Below are 16391 nucleotides of genomic sequence, written 5' to 3'. Positions count from 1 at the left end.
TATCTATGTGTTTGTTTTTGTTTGGTTTGGTTTGGTCTTTTATTTGGGGTTTTTCTGTTTGTTTTTTTATATTCCACATATGAATGAAATCATATGGTATTTGTCTTTCTCTGTCTGACTTATTTCACTTAACATAATACCCTCAAGGTCAATCCATATTGTCTCAAATGGCAAGATTTCCTCTTTTAATGGCTGAGTAGTATTCTAAATTTTATTTTTAACAGTAGGTTTATTTTTATCAAATGAAATCTTACAGGGTGCTGTAATATGTAAACATATGTTAGAATATTTTAAGTTCAAATTTATACCATTTACTTAGGGTATAATCAGTATGTGAACGAAGTTTTGATAAATACAAACCTTTAAAATAGGGGGTTCTGGGTGACAGTTGTATTATGTTCAGCTTCAGTATCTAATTTATTTTTTCTATAAGGTTTTGGTTGCACAGTGTAGAGACATTCCTAATTCACACAGATAAATTGCAAATAGAAACAGTATTTTGGATAGCTCAACATGCAGTCTCAGGGTACTCCTGAATTAAGTGGAAATGTTAGGAGTAGCTCTCAGTCAAGATCTGCCCCTAAAACTAATTTACATGGTAGCACAAATTAACACTGTAGTGGTTTCCAATATATTACAATTTGCTATTTATTCCATTTGAGTGTGTTGTCATTTTACTATATATATATATATATATATATATATTTCTTTTTTTTTTTTTTTTTTTTTTCCGGTACGCGGGCCTCTCACTGTTGTGGCCTCTCCCATTGCAGAGCACAGGCTCCGGATGCGCAGGCTCAGCGGCCGTGGCTCTCGGGCCTAGCCTCTCCAAGGCATGTGGGATCTTCCCGGACCGGGGCACGAACCCGTGTCCCCTGCATCGGCAGGCGGACTCTCAACCACTGCACCACCAGGGAAGCCCTCATTTTACTATATTTTGAAAGATATTTAAAAATATAATTATTGTAATTCAAACTGAATGCTTTCAGAAACACCATAACCTCTTTGAGGAATCTTCAAGGTCTTTGAATCATAGTGGTAAAACCCTTGACCTAGGGAGGTGTCTGCTCTGGGAACAGCATTATGAGAGGTGAATCAGGGAATTGAATCCGAGGAAAATTGTAACTTGTAAGAAAACCATGCTCTGAATCAAGTCAGATGATCATGTAAACAAATTCTATGACTTACAAGAGGCATATTCAGTTATTCCATGGATCATGCAACAATGGAAACAATAGCTTCCGGACTCTCAGTGTTTGGGACTCAGTGGAGGTAGGGTGATCAGCAAAGTAGATAGACCCTTGCCTGGAGCACACAAAATAGACTGCTACTGAAGTCTTTTTCTTCCTTTCTTTTCTCTTTACGTATTCAGTTCCTACTACAATACTTGGCACATAGTAGATTTTAAATAAATATTAATTGAATGAGTGACAAGGGCTATGAATGGTAGCCTGGCTCAGGACTTCACAGAGGCAAGATAGTCTCTGGAAGTATACAGTTGACCCTTGAACAACGTGGGGGTTAAGGGTGCCAACCTTCTCCCTCAAGTCGAAAATCCACATGTAACTGGACTTTCCAAAAACTTAACTACTAATGGTTTACTGTTGACCAGAACCTTACCAATGACATAAGCAGTCCATTAATACATATTTTGCATGTTATATCTATTCTATACTGTATTCTTATAACAAAGTAAGGTAGAGAAAAGAAAGTGTTATTAATAAAATTGTAAGGAAGAGAAAATACATTTATATACTGTAGTGTATTTATCTATACACTGTAAGTTTATGTTATCTGTTTACAAGATGAATCGTCAGTACCTACATCAATATTGTCTTATATGATACAAAACACTGTAGACATTATATGTATTACTAACACTAGACATCAAAAAATGAAAAGAAATTAATGTGAAAAAGAAATTCATATTTATTTACAGGTAAAATGATACATGCATTGATAATGAAGAAGCAGCAATATGAATGTGTCTGGGGCTCATTATTAAGTCAAATAAGGGTTACCTGAACACAAATACTGCGATACCACAACAGTCAATCTGATAACAAGATGGTTACTAAGTGACCAATGGCAGGACACACTCGACAAAGGGATGATTCAAGTCCTGGGTGGGATGAAAGGGAGGGCAGAAGATTTCATCAGGCTACTCAGAACAGCTCACAATTTAAAACTTATGAATTGTTTATTTTTTTAATTTTCCACTTAATATTTTCAGACTGCAGTTGACCACAGGTAACTGAAATGGCAGAAAGTAAAACCACTGACTACTGTGTAATCTTTTCCCTTCCTTATGTGCACCCTGATTTTGCTACCTCACACACCTGCTCGACATGTACTCCTCAGTGACTTTGAGCTCATCCCTCTGCAACAGCTCGTGTGATGCCTTTCTTTGTATTAGTCCCTTTCTTCATCCCCCTCTATTTCCCCTGATGCATCCAAAAGTGGAATAGTCAGGCTAAATTGTAACAGTTGGTCACATTTATTTAGAATGTACTGTGTGCCAAGCACCGAACTAAGTCCTTCACGTGCTTTACCTCAAGCCTCACAAAAGCCCTATAAGGTCAATACTGTATTTTCCTCCATTTTACAATGAAGAAAAATGAAGTCAGTCAAGGAATAATTAACTTGCCCAAGGTCATACAACTTGTTAGTGTGAAAGTAAGATCTGATTCCAAACCCTGGCCTCTTGGGATGAGTATACCTCTTATCCCAGAAGTATAAGTATACTACTTATCCCAGTATAAGTATGCTTCTTAAACTCTTCCCTTACAAAACAGCTTGTTGGAAAGAAGCGTATTATTAGCAAATAAGTCATTGTTTGGAATTCTGGCTGGAGCCCAGCTTATACACAGGCCTACGGAACAAAGAGCAGGCCACGGCTTTTTAGATCTCTGCTGCTGCTCCCAGAGGCAAACACTGATACAATTCCTTGTGTTCTTTTACCAGATTTGGGGTTCAAGGGTGTTTTTTCCCTATTTTACTAATGGTGAACATAAGTGGCACTGAGAGGGCAAGAAGGCTGTCTCAGATTAACAAATCGAAGGTGTGGCAGGTGCAGGAACAGAGCCTGTGAGCTGTCAATCCTGGCTACCTACATTCCCAGGCTATGCCTAAATAAGAGACATAGGGAATTTCCGAACCTGTCTCAGAATCCCATATTATTCTAAAAAATATCTTCAATGAGCCCTCTTCCTTTCCTTCCAATGCCACTCCCCTAAATTCTTCCTCAGCAAAAATTGTGGAACCACAGCCTTTTCATTCCTAACCTCCATGGAATTTTGAGGTGAGTTCCATTCTCTTCTCCAAGTGGTTTATCTCCTGTCTGCCTCTATCTCTTCTCCCCTAGTCTGGACTGTTCTAGGCTAATACTCCTAATGCTTAGTGAGCACCTTAAGGTGCTTCTCCCTTCCCCAGACACAAATATAAGAATCACCAGGTTTGGGGTCTGTGTATTTGGAATTTAATATTGCTAGGTGAACATGGTACCTGCTCAGGGCCCTTAGAGGTTGTGGGGTTATGTCCCTTGCAGCAGCCTAGAGAAGTTCAGTGTCAGGACTATGGGTGATAATAAAACAATATAGAGACAGGCTAAGAGCTATGACTGGGAAAACAAAGAGTATACTAAATTCAAGGTGAGCAACTGAGTAGGTTAGTTTGTTTCGGTTCCCCCCCCCCACAGTGGAAGTTATTCATTATATGAGAATGACAATAAAATAAAATGACAATGAGAAAACAATAAAATAGTTAATAAGGAAATGTGAAAAATATATGAATAGGAAAAAGTTAACAAACAGCAGCTGCCTCTAGTTGAGCACTGCCTGAGCACAGAGGAGAGAGGGGACATTCTAGTCCACATCCTTTACTTTGAGTTTTGTACCATGTGTACGTATTGCCTTTTCAGAAATACATATAAAAGTATTGCTGAAAATAAAATAAAATAAGCTATGTTTTATATTTAACCATGTGAAGTAAAGATTCTTGTTTGCATGTGGGGCGAAAGGAAATTTCCCCTTTCCCCTCTTAGTTCTTTTACTTGCAATTTAAATGACATAAGGCAGATTAACAAGAGAAAATCAAATTTATTATGTGTGCACTGGGAATTCACATAAGTTTGAAGAATTCCAAAGATGTCACAGCAAGGTGAGGTATAGGTATATTCTGGATTAAGGAGAAAGAGGTAGGGGTCTGAGTCTTCAAGGGGAAGTAAGGTAATTTACAAGAAGGTAAAAAGAGTTAATGTTTGGTAATAAACAGATGTTTTCTGGGTCATCCAAAGGCAATGGGACACAGAGAGGACTTGGATCAAATGAGCTTTGCTAGGCCCTTCCCTGTCTCCACACTTAATACTTTACTATAGTTACCTATGGTGATATCTTCTTCCTGGACAGGCCTCCTACCTTAAATTCTTTCAGACAGTAAGTGGGAAGTTCAAAGGTTCTTCCTTTGTCTTTTGGGGTTCAGTTGTTTTCAGCTCAAAATAATCTTCATGCCAGAGTGGCATATCTTGGGGCCGCCTGCCCTGAGCTCCATCACATGTACAGTAGTCTTATCCAAACCGCCTGAGGAGGTGGAATTCGAAGTACATTTGCTTCCTTTCCTGGATTGTCTAATGCTGTCTCCCCCCAGACTTAAGAAATACTGTTATTTACAGAACTGTGACATATCCTCTTTGTACAAGAAGAAACAATAATTAACATCAATTGAATACTTACTATGTGCCAGGAACATAGTATTAAGGTGTGTTAACTTGTACAATCCACATGTAGACTCCGTGGGGTAGGTGCTATTATTATCATCTCTACTTTTCATTTAGGGGAGCTGAGGCACAAAAAGAGTCAGTAGCTTGCCAGGCTCACATGGTCAATAAGTGGTAAAGGTGGGATTTGAATTAAAGCAGTCTTACTCCAGAGCCCACCTCTTTCCTTACTCTGCTACACTGCATCTCAGACACATGGTCACTCAAATGCCATGTAATAGAGGAAGAGTAAAACTAGGGCATCTATTACTATGTCTGTCTTACTATAAGCCACTCTAAATTTCTTATGGAGGAGTTCAAGATGCAGATAACACAAAAATAATTCTAGGGACCCAGGTAGTGACTGAGACATCTGCAAGGAGCTGCCATTGAAGGGGTAATGCTGTAGCAACCCAAACAGATCTCTGTTAATTGTTGCTCCAACATTTCCTAGAGTGCTTCTGATGCCTTAAAAAAAATCACTCATGTGATTATTGAAGGATTATTTAATCCTCACAACTACCCAATTATGTAGGTGTTACTTTTGTCCTCCACCTCTCAGAAGGAGGAACTGAAGTCCTAAGAGGACAACCATGTTGTCCAAGGTCACAGAGCTGGTAAGTGGCAGAGCAGCCTGGATTTAAACTCATGCAGTTTTGTTTCTAGAGCTCACATGTTTAAATTTTGCAAATGATGTAGGAAATCTGGAGTCTAAAAGCTCATGCAGGGGAGTTCCCTGGTGGCCTAGTGGTTAGGATTCCAGGCTTCCACTGCCATGGCCCAGGTTCAGTCCTTGGTCAGGGAACCGAGATCCTGTAAGCCACAAGGCGCAGCCAAAACAAATTGTTTTAAATAAAAAAATAAAAGCTCATGTAAATCAAAGGTCAGAGCAATGAGTCACCAATCTGGGGGAAACAAAAACCTGCAGGACCAACTTATTGAAAAGCAAAGCCAGCAGTTGATCAAAAGGGCAAGCTCAGAAGAGCCTCAAGCAAAGAAGGAGCAGGACAGGGCAAAGGAGACTGGAAAACAACCTAAAGCACTAGCACAAAGGATATTTGAATTTCGTGTGAATACCTGTTCCAGCCAGGAAACTTCATGTATGTTTCTATTAGTGCAAGGACCAGTCCAAAGGCTTATCTAACCTAGAGCTGTAGAAAGAAATAGGTTAAGTAGGAATGCCTGGATGGAGTGGTCATGGCATATTCAGATAAACAGTTGCTAGAGACCATTTAAAAAAATGATAAAATTATGGACTATTAGGGGTCAGGAAAAAATACTAGACTCCTCCCCACCAGGTTTATCCTTAAGTCCTTTTGATAACATTCCCATCAAGACGTCACCTAGCTTCTGCTCAAACACAACCTCCTGGGGCAGCCTGTTTGATTTTCAGGCAACTTTCACAGTTCTAAACTTACTCTTTATGTTGACCTAAAATCTGCCTCCCTGTACTTCTCCTTTTGACCAGAGACACAAATAAGTCAAAGCCCCAAACACATGACAACAGACTTCTGGGCACATTTTGGAAAGGTACTAAGAGAGGATAAATTGTGCTATAGCCTAACATGACTGGAAAAGTAAGCATATTATCGAACCCAAGTTCATAACTAAAATGTTGGAGTTTAGAGCAGAGAAAGGTTTATTGTAAGGGTCAAGCAAGGAGAATGGGTGGCTCATGCTGAAAAGACCTAAACTCCCTGATGGGTTTCAGAGAAGAGTTTTTATAGGCAAAGTTTGGTGGGGAGGGCTACAGGATGTGTGACTTTCCTCTGATTGGTTGGTGGTGAGGTAACAGGATGGTGTTCCAGGAATCTCAGTCATCAGTCTTCTGGTTCCAACCAGTCTGGGGTCCATGTGCTTGTGCTCACCCTGAAGTTACCATCCTCCACCTGGACGGTGGCCTTAGTTACTATACAAGAACTCAGAGATGTGTACCAGATTGTTATATATAGCCTTTGAGGAGGAATTAGGACTCTGCTTTATAGCTGTACCATTGTTTCTTTCTGCATTCCCTCACTCTCCTAATTAGTAACTTTTTGAAACTGCCCTTTGGAACTCAGGGAAGGTCTAAGAGGCTGAAAAGCCTTTTTCTTACAAACAAGAAATGGGGAACATGGAAAGGATTTTATGTCCTGGAGGGCCTCACAGGGTCCTGCTCAGTTTCAATCCCCCCTTTTCTTTGATTCCCCTCAATCTTGAGGGGAACAGGTATTGGACAAGAAAGGGAACACCATTTTGGATAGAGAAGTTAATCGTAAACTCGGCAGAGGGACTCGGTTTTAGGGGGACTCAGTTTCAAGCACAGGTTGACTTTTCTCATGGAAAGGCTGGTTTCTTTGACCATGGAAAGTTGAGTTTCTTAAGACATGATTTCTCCAAGAGGGGATTTTATTTTGGACTTGCTGTTGTCTGAGCTCATTCTTATGGATCTTCCAAAATACCCTCAGAGCAGTTCGTTCCCATGGTAAACTCAAGTTATAGTTTGACTTTGTTTACTTATTTCTGGCCCACAGGTCTTGGCCCCATTCAGTGAAGAGTATGAGGAAGGAATTTCTGTTCCAAATAAAGTCAAAGCTCAGCAACTCTCTCTCTCTCTCTCTCTTTCTCTCTCTCTCTCTCTCTCTCTCTCTCTCTCTCTCTCTCTCTCACACACACACACACACACACACACTGCAATTGTTACATGTAACCCCAAATAAATGCTATCTTTGTGGCTAACCTGATCATTTAGGATAAACATTCAATATTTAAGGGATGCTGCATAAGTGTAATAAGGACAGAGAGAACAGGCTGTCTTATTTTGTTGATGACTTTAATGGCTAAATTAGTAAGATAAGATAGAGACAGGTTAAGGGGATGCAAAAAGTTATGCATTTTTTGTCTCATGAGAGAAAGAGAAATTAAGAGAGGGAGGGAGGGAGAGAGAGAGAGAGTTTGTACCAGACAGAAAGAGGAATGTGCCATACAGGATAGTCTGGAAAGATCATCCAAGATATACAGCTTCTTGGCCTCTGTATGATAAGAAAGGAAAAATGGAAACAATGGCAACTATAGATGAAAAGTGGAGTTCGTGAATCAAAATTAAGAAGGATTTATGAACCACATAAAGAGAGAAATTCCATACTGGGTACTTGTGAATTTTTCCAACCAGAGTCTTGAAAATTAAGAAAAGATGTATTAAGAAGTTGTGGCAGTGTAAATATAAGAATTAAAGAAAGAAATGATGGGGTTTAAATTGGAACTCAAAGAAGCAGAAACAATTATTTTAACAGAAGTTTGGAATAGCGTTTCATGAGGTTCCTTTTCTTCCCCTTGGGTGTGTGCATAGAGTCAGGGGCTCTGACTTGGCAGAGATCTAAATCCCAAAAGGCACTGGTACAGCCTTTGTAATGTGGTTCCAGGGAATAGCAGGGGTGGGGTGCAGAGCAGGACAAGCCTGGGTTTAGGCAAAAAGAAAAGAGGGAGTACAGAAGACTGTACAAAACTGTCAGGGAGGAAGAATTTTTCCTCTACCATTTTAGGTTCCTCTGGCTGGTCTAAGAATTAAACTGACATGAAACAGATTAAGAGGAGAAAATCAAACAAAAGTTTAATAACATATATACATGGGAGAGACCCAGGAAAACTGAGAAATTTATGAAAAAGGCTGAAGCCCTCACCTTAAATACCATCTTCAGCTAAAGACAAAAGAGGATGTTTGGGGTAAGGGTTTGGGATTTCAAAGGGGAGGAAAGCAATTCACATGGAGATGGAAAAGCAAATGTTTGATAAACAGATGTTTTGCTGGCCTCACAGAGACAATGGGACAGAGAAGATTTTTAACAAGCAGACTTTGCTAGGTTCCTCCCTGACATACCTAGTTCATACTATAGTTATCCAAGGTGATAACCCTTCCTGGAACAAGTCCTCTATATTCTTTTAGGTAGTTAGTGTTACCAACCAAGCTTGGGTCCTGCATGCAGTAAAGCCAATCTACTGACACCAGGTTGTGTGAAGAAAGGTGCAGCATTTATTGTAAGGCGCCAGACAAGGAGTCCAAGGACAAAACACGGAAACTCCCCAATGGGTTTCAGGAAAGCATTTTTACAGGTCAGGTGAGGGAGGGAAGTCACAGGGTATATGATTAGCTAGTGCACAGTTCTCTGATTGGTTGATGGTGAGGTAACAGGGCGGTGTCATGGGGTTAACTTTATCATTCCTTAGGTGCCGGAAGGTCTGTGCTCATGATCATCAAGTAGCTAACTTCTTCCATTTGGTGGGAGTTTTAGCATCTGCAAAACAACTCAGGAAACGTGCATCAGACACTATTATCTAGGTACTTCAGAGACTTGCTAAAGCAGAGGACATAGGAGAGGGGTCTGTTCCTGGAAAGCCCCTTAGGGTCCTGCTCAGTTACATTAGGGGAAAGGTCAAAGGTTCTTCCTGAGTCTTTGGGGCCTTAAGAATAATCAACCTAAATTAATTCTCATGTTTAAGAGACAAAATTAGGGGTGGCAGGTATTGCTTCCCTACAAAACAAACAGGGAGGAGCCTTCCAGATAAGCCAGAAACTCTACTGGATCTTATAAGAGCTCTTTTTCAGTTCTGCTGTTGTCAAAGCCAGATTTGTAAAGTGCAAAGAAGGGCCATGAGGCAGTTTTAGAAAAGAAGGAGACACCCAGGATGCTGGGGAAGTAGAATAAAACACACACACACACACACACACACACACACACACACACACACACTATCTTGAATGCCATTATTCTGGAATAGCCTATAACCCAAGTGCAACAGCAATTTAGGCCAATGATGCAGTCTTACAAGCAGCTCAATTGTGTGAGCTGGGTACTGAAAACTTTTCCATAGCTCTGACCCACAGGTGAACCCAGGGTTCACCAGCAGGCCACATTTTTGTGAGTAGTTCTTTAGGGGGGCAGATATTCTAGGGTTTTTTCCGGGTCAGAGAGGAAGAAAAGTTACACTGAGTGCCCAAAGCAAAAGGAGCCAGGCAGAATCTCTCTTCTCCTCTGCCTGCTGTTGTCAGGTACACCTCAAAAAGTCTTGAGTGGATATTGTGTGGAACAGGAAACAAACTTCTCTGGCCTCATGGTTTTGCTGAAGGTAATGAAAAGAATGAGTGGATCCTTTCTATTTCCAGTAGCAACAATTGGATGATGGGAATGGAAACTCTACTGCCTATAAAATATAGGATGGGAGAACAAAATGTCTAGGAAGCTAATCCTTTATTAATCACTAGTTGATCTCCCTACACTGAGGAACTCTTTCTAGATTTTAAGATCTGATTATTTAATCCCTTCATAGTGCCACATTGTTTATAATTTAGCCCAGATAAGAAGTGCATTTTCTTGCCAATGCTTAAAATGCAAAGATATTTAACCCTGAACAAATGAAAAGTAACATAAAGAAAATGAGCTTTATTCATTAGGATGCTCTCGGCTCTGGCTGAATAAAGAACATCTTTTTTTTCACCTAAATCTTAAGTGATAGAGTGCCCTTGATCAAAATCATAATGACATTTATCCTGTTATCCAACACCTCTAAGAGGTTGAAGGGATTTATAAATATAGTTGTCTTCATGTTTCAGACACATCTTTCACTCTTTTTGACAGTTATTAAATACATTAATTTTCTGGTGGTAATTTCAATGTAATAACCATATAAAAATGTAAGTCTTATTTTCCCATCAGAAAAGAAGAAACTGGGAAGTATCTTCAGAGCCATAAAGTAGAGTATGAAAGACCCTTAAGCTGCCATTCAAGGAGTGGGGTGGAATTTTGTGTGTCAGAATTGAATTAGAAAAATATAATGTGGTTACAGTGAAAGGGATTTTTCTATGTAGTACTTCCCTAACCTGGTTAGAGAGATATAGTAGCCTTATCAGAAGTATTAGTAAGCAAGAAACACAGAGACATGAGACACGGTCTTGAATTTTTAGTTAACTCTACCAAAATAAACCCATAAATAATGTAAGGAAAAAGCATTATTGAAGCAGATAGCTTAAAAATCAAATAACTTGGGAGTAAACATTGGCTTGGTACAACACTCTGTGAAGGACCTGAGTTTATTTCCCAGAGATGAGGCTAGTTGGCTCAGCTCTGTTCCCGGGCCCTAGGATGTACCTCCTAACCTTAGCTAGATCTTTGGCTAATGTACACTGTTGGCCCCAACGGAACTAGACCAAAGATCAGGTAAATGGCCTAAATATACATAACAATAGAAAAACCATGAAAGGGCATTCCTTCTCCCTAAATGAAGAATAACACATTATTTGTAATGAAAATGTCACTTTTATTCAGAAACATTTATTTTAGGATATATATGGTTCTTAACATTCATCATTGTTAAAAGCCCCAAATGAGCCCCAGAGAATAGTCAGAAGCAAGCATGACAGAGCATATTTGAAGGTTGGCTGGTAGTATTATCCCCATCATTGCTTTTGAGGCAAAACCGGCTGATTTCTTGTTCATTATAAAGACCTTCCTTTCAGACACACCATGACTATTTCACATCCTGCTTTGGCAGTTCATTTCATTTTGCTTCATTATTTTTCTTTCTTTTTATTTAATTTTTAATGTTACCAAGGTAATATATGTATATAGTTTAAAAATAAAGTTTAACTTGAAAAAAGCAGTCCCTTTATTCATATTTCTCCACTTCCCAGGCCCACTTGAAACTTTCAATGATTTCTTCTAGTACTTCCTTCCATATTTCTAAGGGATATGCTTATGTTGCAATTTTTTGACTTATCAACTTTGTAAAACTTGATTGTCTATTAACTTCTTATAATGGCACATGAAAACTTTAAGCTCTCTGCTTTCCTCTCACAGATTTACTTCTATTATTATTTAAAATATCAGTAAATAATATTCACTGTTGAACTAAGTGTTCTACCATGATTCCATTTCTTTTCTTATACAATTTTTGTCACTAATTTCCTTTTTTGTTTGTTTTCATTTGCCTTGTTTTCTGTTTACCTAACATTAACTTTTCCCCCAAATGTCCGTCCAGAATTGTCAAATGCCCATCAATATTTTTTACAAGCACTCAAATACTTAGAAAAAATTGCAAAAACTCTACCAGTTCCATTTTTCCCTATAAGCCTCTTTTTCACTGTCCTTTATCCTCCTGTTTCAATCTAGAATGGCTGCTTCTGCACTGCAGGCCTGGGGCACAGTTCTTCTCTTATAACCTGCTTTCGTCATTCTGTGTTGGATCACCTACTTCCTATATCCTATTATCTTTTTCAGTTTACTCCCTCACTTTGATAAGGCATATGCAACCTGAGAAAAGATACATGAAAAGTAAAGTTTTGAGTTCTTGTAACCTGTCTTATCTTAACGGTTTTGCTCAAGTTGGAGACTTGCTTGGCAATTCTTGGCTATATAACAGTGATACATTATGAAAGTGATACCAAAAACTCAGCCTCTGTGCACCAGTGCCAAATCGAATCTCAGAGACAGAGCTTTGGGTGAAGTAGAAAAGAATAACTTTATTGCTTTGCCAGGCAAAGGGGGACACAATGGACTCGTGCCCTCAAAAACTGTGTGTCCCAACTTGGGGGGATTTGGTGAGGAGTTTTATAGCAATGATTCAAGGGCAGGGTTGCTGATAAGGACCAGAGGGTGTACATGGCCTGCATTCCTTTAATCTGTCCTCTGGTGGTATCTTGATGAGCTCCTGTGGTTCTCAAGGTTATCAAACTGTAACCTTCTCTCTGGAATGAAGAATGCTTCATCAAGTAGTTAACATCTTCCATTTGTTGGGGGTTTTAGTTCTGCAGAAGAGCTCAAAGATATTGTTATGTGTATCCCTTGAGGAGGAACCGGGACCCTGTCCCAAGGCTGTACTATTGTTTCTTGACTGCTCCTCCCTTGTCTCTGCATCCCCTCCCTTCCCTGATTAGCAACTGTTTGAATCTGCCCTTTGGAACTCAGGGAAGGTCATGGAGGCTGAAGCCTAAGCAAGAAATGGGGGACACAGAAAGCCTTCCATTCCCAGGAGCCCCACAGAGTCCTGCTCAGTTTCAAAAGTGATTAGAGTCTCTATGTGTATGTGTGACCAGGCAGAAGCTGGCCTCTTCATAGGTACACTCCAAATGTCAGAGTTCTTTTTCTCTAAGGACCTTAGTTTCTCTAAGAATAGTTACCCACTTCATTATCTTGAGCAAAGCAGTAGTAGTATATACCTGGCTGTGTCTAAGAATAGGGTACAGGAAAAGAGTGAGGGTCCCACTGCCCTTTTTGTTACTGAACCAAACCTTGTGTTCACTTGCCCACATGAGGTAAAAACAATCTACTGACACTGGGTTGTTGTGAAGGAAAGTTCAGTGTTTATTGCAGGGTGCCAAGCAAGGAGTCAGGACAGCTAATGCTCAAAACCCCTGACATCCCCAATGGGTTTTAGCAAAGCATTTTTAAAGGCAAGGCAGGATAGGGGAGTCACTGTGAAACAGGAGGGAAGTGGGCAGGGCACAACCTTTGAAAGAATGACATAGCCCGAGGACATGATATAAACGGGTTAGAACCAAATGGGTCCAAGATGGTGGACAAGTCAACTTCCACTAGACCTTGAACCTCAGTATAAGCTCACTGTAACACATCAGCAAGCTAAATGACACACCCACAGGTGCCATGACAGTTCTAGGGTGACCATAAGGATCAAAAAGAGGGCAGTGGCCCAATTCCTGGAAATCCCCACCCTTTCCCCAAAAAGTTGGAATACTCCTCCCACTTATTAGCCTATGAAATTACCCACCACTATAAAAACTGACAACCCCGTACCCTGGTGCCTTTCTCACCTTCTGAGATGGCCCACACTCTGTCTGTGGGGTGTGTTTCTCTCTAAATAAATACACTTCTTACCTATCACTTTGTCTCTCACTGAATTCTTTCTGCGATAAGACATCAAGAACCTGAGCTTCATTAAGTCCTGAAACCAGGTGTGTGATCTCAGATGGAAGACTGTGGGTTTTGGCCGGGTTCGAGTCCCGACTGCATGGGTTCAAGTCCCAGTCTGGGTTTTGGCCAGGTTTGAGTCCCAGCCCCGTGGTTTCAAGTCCCAGTCTGGGTTTTGGCTGGGTTCGAGTCCCAATCTGGGTTTTGGCTGGGTTCAAGTCCCAGAACATGGGTTCAAGTCCCAATCTGAGGTGCACGGTTTCAATAGTGTATGTGTTCAGCTCATGCACAATTCTCTGGTTGGTTGAGGGTCAAGCAAAGTAAAAAGACAATAAACTGTTGCAAATATTTCCTGGTTCTTGCCAGACTCCAAAGGGGATGTATTAATTTCTTCCATTTGGTGGGGGTTTTAGCATCTGTAAAACAGCTCAGGAAACGTGCATCAGATACTGTTACCTAGGTACTTCAGAGAGGAGCTACAGCAGAGGATATGGGGGAGGGGCCTGTCCCAGCAAAGCCCCGTAGGGTCCTGCTTGGTTACGCTTCTCAGCTCCATGATTTATCCTTGACCTACACTATCATCCTTGAGTTTGGAGACTCCCCAGTTCAATTTTTCCAGAGACTAAGCTTCTTATCTCCTATTGGAGAAGAAGAGGTAGTCACCACCTGCATGGATCTGAAGAGGTGACCTGGTGAGTCCAAACACTCTGTATATTATCTTTCAACCAATCATTCTGTTTTCATTCTGTGCCACTTCCCTACCTTCTATGGCACTGACCCTCAGGTTCTGCTGGGATACAGGGGTCACTTCTCATTCTCTTTCCCCTCTGCAGGCACTTAAGTTATACATTTCTCTATTCTGCAGAATTCATTTACACTTTTCCTTCCACTTTTTGTTTTCTGAAAATCTGTTGAAATCTTTTGTCTACTGTTGTCTCCTCTCCTATTTTCTTAGTCCCTGTCAGTGAATACTTTTCATTATTCCTATCCTTGACATTTTTTTTTTAATTTATTTATTTGGTTTCGCCGGGTCTTAACTGCAGCAGGCAGGCTCTTTAGTTGTGGCTTGTGGGCTCCTTAGTTGCAGCCTGCCAGCTACTTAGTTGCATCATGCAGCCTCCTTAGTTGTGGCAAGCAAACTCTTAGTTGTGCCATGCATGTGGGATCTAGTTCCCTGATCAGGGACTGAACCCAGACCCCCTGCACTGGGAGCATGGAGTCTTAACCACTGTGCCACCAGGGAAGTTCCTTGACATTTTGATAAAATTTGGGGAGGAAAACAAGATAAATTCATGTTGTCAGTTTGCCATATTTAACTAGAAGTTTGTTTACCCATTAGTTTTCTATAAGCAAGGTGTTTTGTGCATTCTTCTCTGTTTACCTGTGATTACAGGTGATTTAGTGCAGCCTTAACTGAAAGGACAAGAAAACTAAATTAAAGTAGCCTGTATATGAAGATTGTTTTGACTTCAACTCAGCAGTACTTCTTAGGGTCCTATAGAAAGTGTAACCAAGCAGGACCCTATAGGGAGTTGCTGAGACAGACCCCTCGACCCCAGGTCCTCTGCCTACCTCTTGTTTGTAGAAAAGCTATAGTTTTCTGGGACTTCCATGAGTCACAAAAACCTGGCTCATGAATTAATGATTGAAAGGATGTGAACATGTAGTGACAAAAATAGTAGTTGGACCAGGAAAACTGGTAACAACTTAAACAGTAAATCAGCCATATGGCAGTTGCAGAATCTTTAATTCCTCCTTGAAGTACATAGATAACAGTATCTGATGTACATTCTGAGTTGCTTTACAAATACTAAAACCCCCACCAAATGGAAGAAGCTAACTACATGATGACCATGAGTACTTAGCCCCCAGACCTACTGGAGCCTGAGGATTGATCATTTTAACCCCTGTGACACCTCCCTGTTACCTTACCATCAGCCAGTCAGATAATTGTGCATGAGCTGACCACACACCCTGCTACTTCCCTGCCTCACCTGGCCTTTAAAAACTCTTCCCTGAAACCCATTGAGGAGTTTGGGTTTTTTGAGCATTGGCTGCCCCAGAATCCTTGTCTGTCACCTTGCAATAAATGCTGCACTTTTCTTCACAACAGCCCGGTGTCAGTAGATTGGCTTTACTGTGCATAGGTGAGTGGACCCAAGTTTGATTCGGTAACAAAAGTAATTTTATTTTTCTATACTTTAGGGAACACCATCAATCTTGGGACTATTACTAATTAATGAAAATATCAGTGTACCCTTCATCAGTTGTCTCTCAAACACCTATCCTAAGCACTGTAGTGAGAGAATTATAAGGAGATAGTAAGTTGAAATCTCATTAAGTCAATTCAGGTATTTGTGTGGGAATTTTTTCAGCTAACCTTTACTTATTATGTAAATCCAAACATCAGATAATCATATATATAGCTTCAAGTTACACTAAAATATTGTATGCAATTCTGAGACCTATTAATATCTCAGTCATTTATTCAGAACTATCCCTGCCAGCAAGAAATTATATAGACTCCATTTTTTTCTACTTATTTAGTCTGAGAAAGGTCTATGGCAGGAGATTGGACTTCTTAAAAAGAAAAAATAAAAAAGAAGAAGTGAAAGAGAAGCTAAACTGCATAATTCCTTGTTCAAGAATTTATTACATTGTTAAATGTTTTAAAGCAGTGTAAAAAAAAAAGAAGCTTTGGTAGGCAGAATAATGCCTCCCACAAAGATGTCCATGTCCTA

Source organism: Delphinapterus leucas, chromosome X, assembly GCF_059928025.1.
Source record: "Delphinapterus leucas isolate spDelLeu-1000000601 "Yukka" chromosome X, BTC_Dleu_Yukka2, whole genome shotgun sequence".
In the NCBI taxonomy this organism is placed as follows: Eukaryota; Metazoa; Chordata; class Mammalia; order Artiodactyla; family Monodontidae; genus Delphinapterus; species Delphinapterus leucas.
This window is presented reverse-complemented; position numbering follows the sequence as displayed.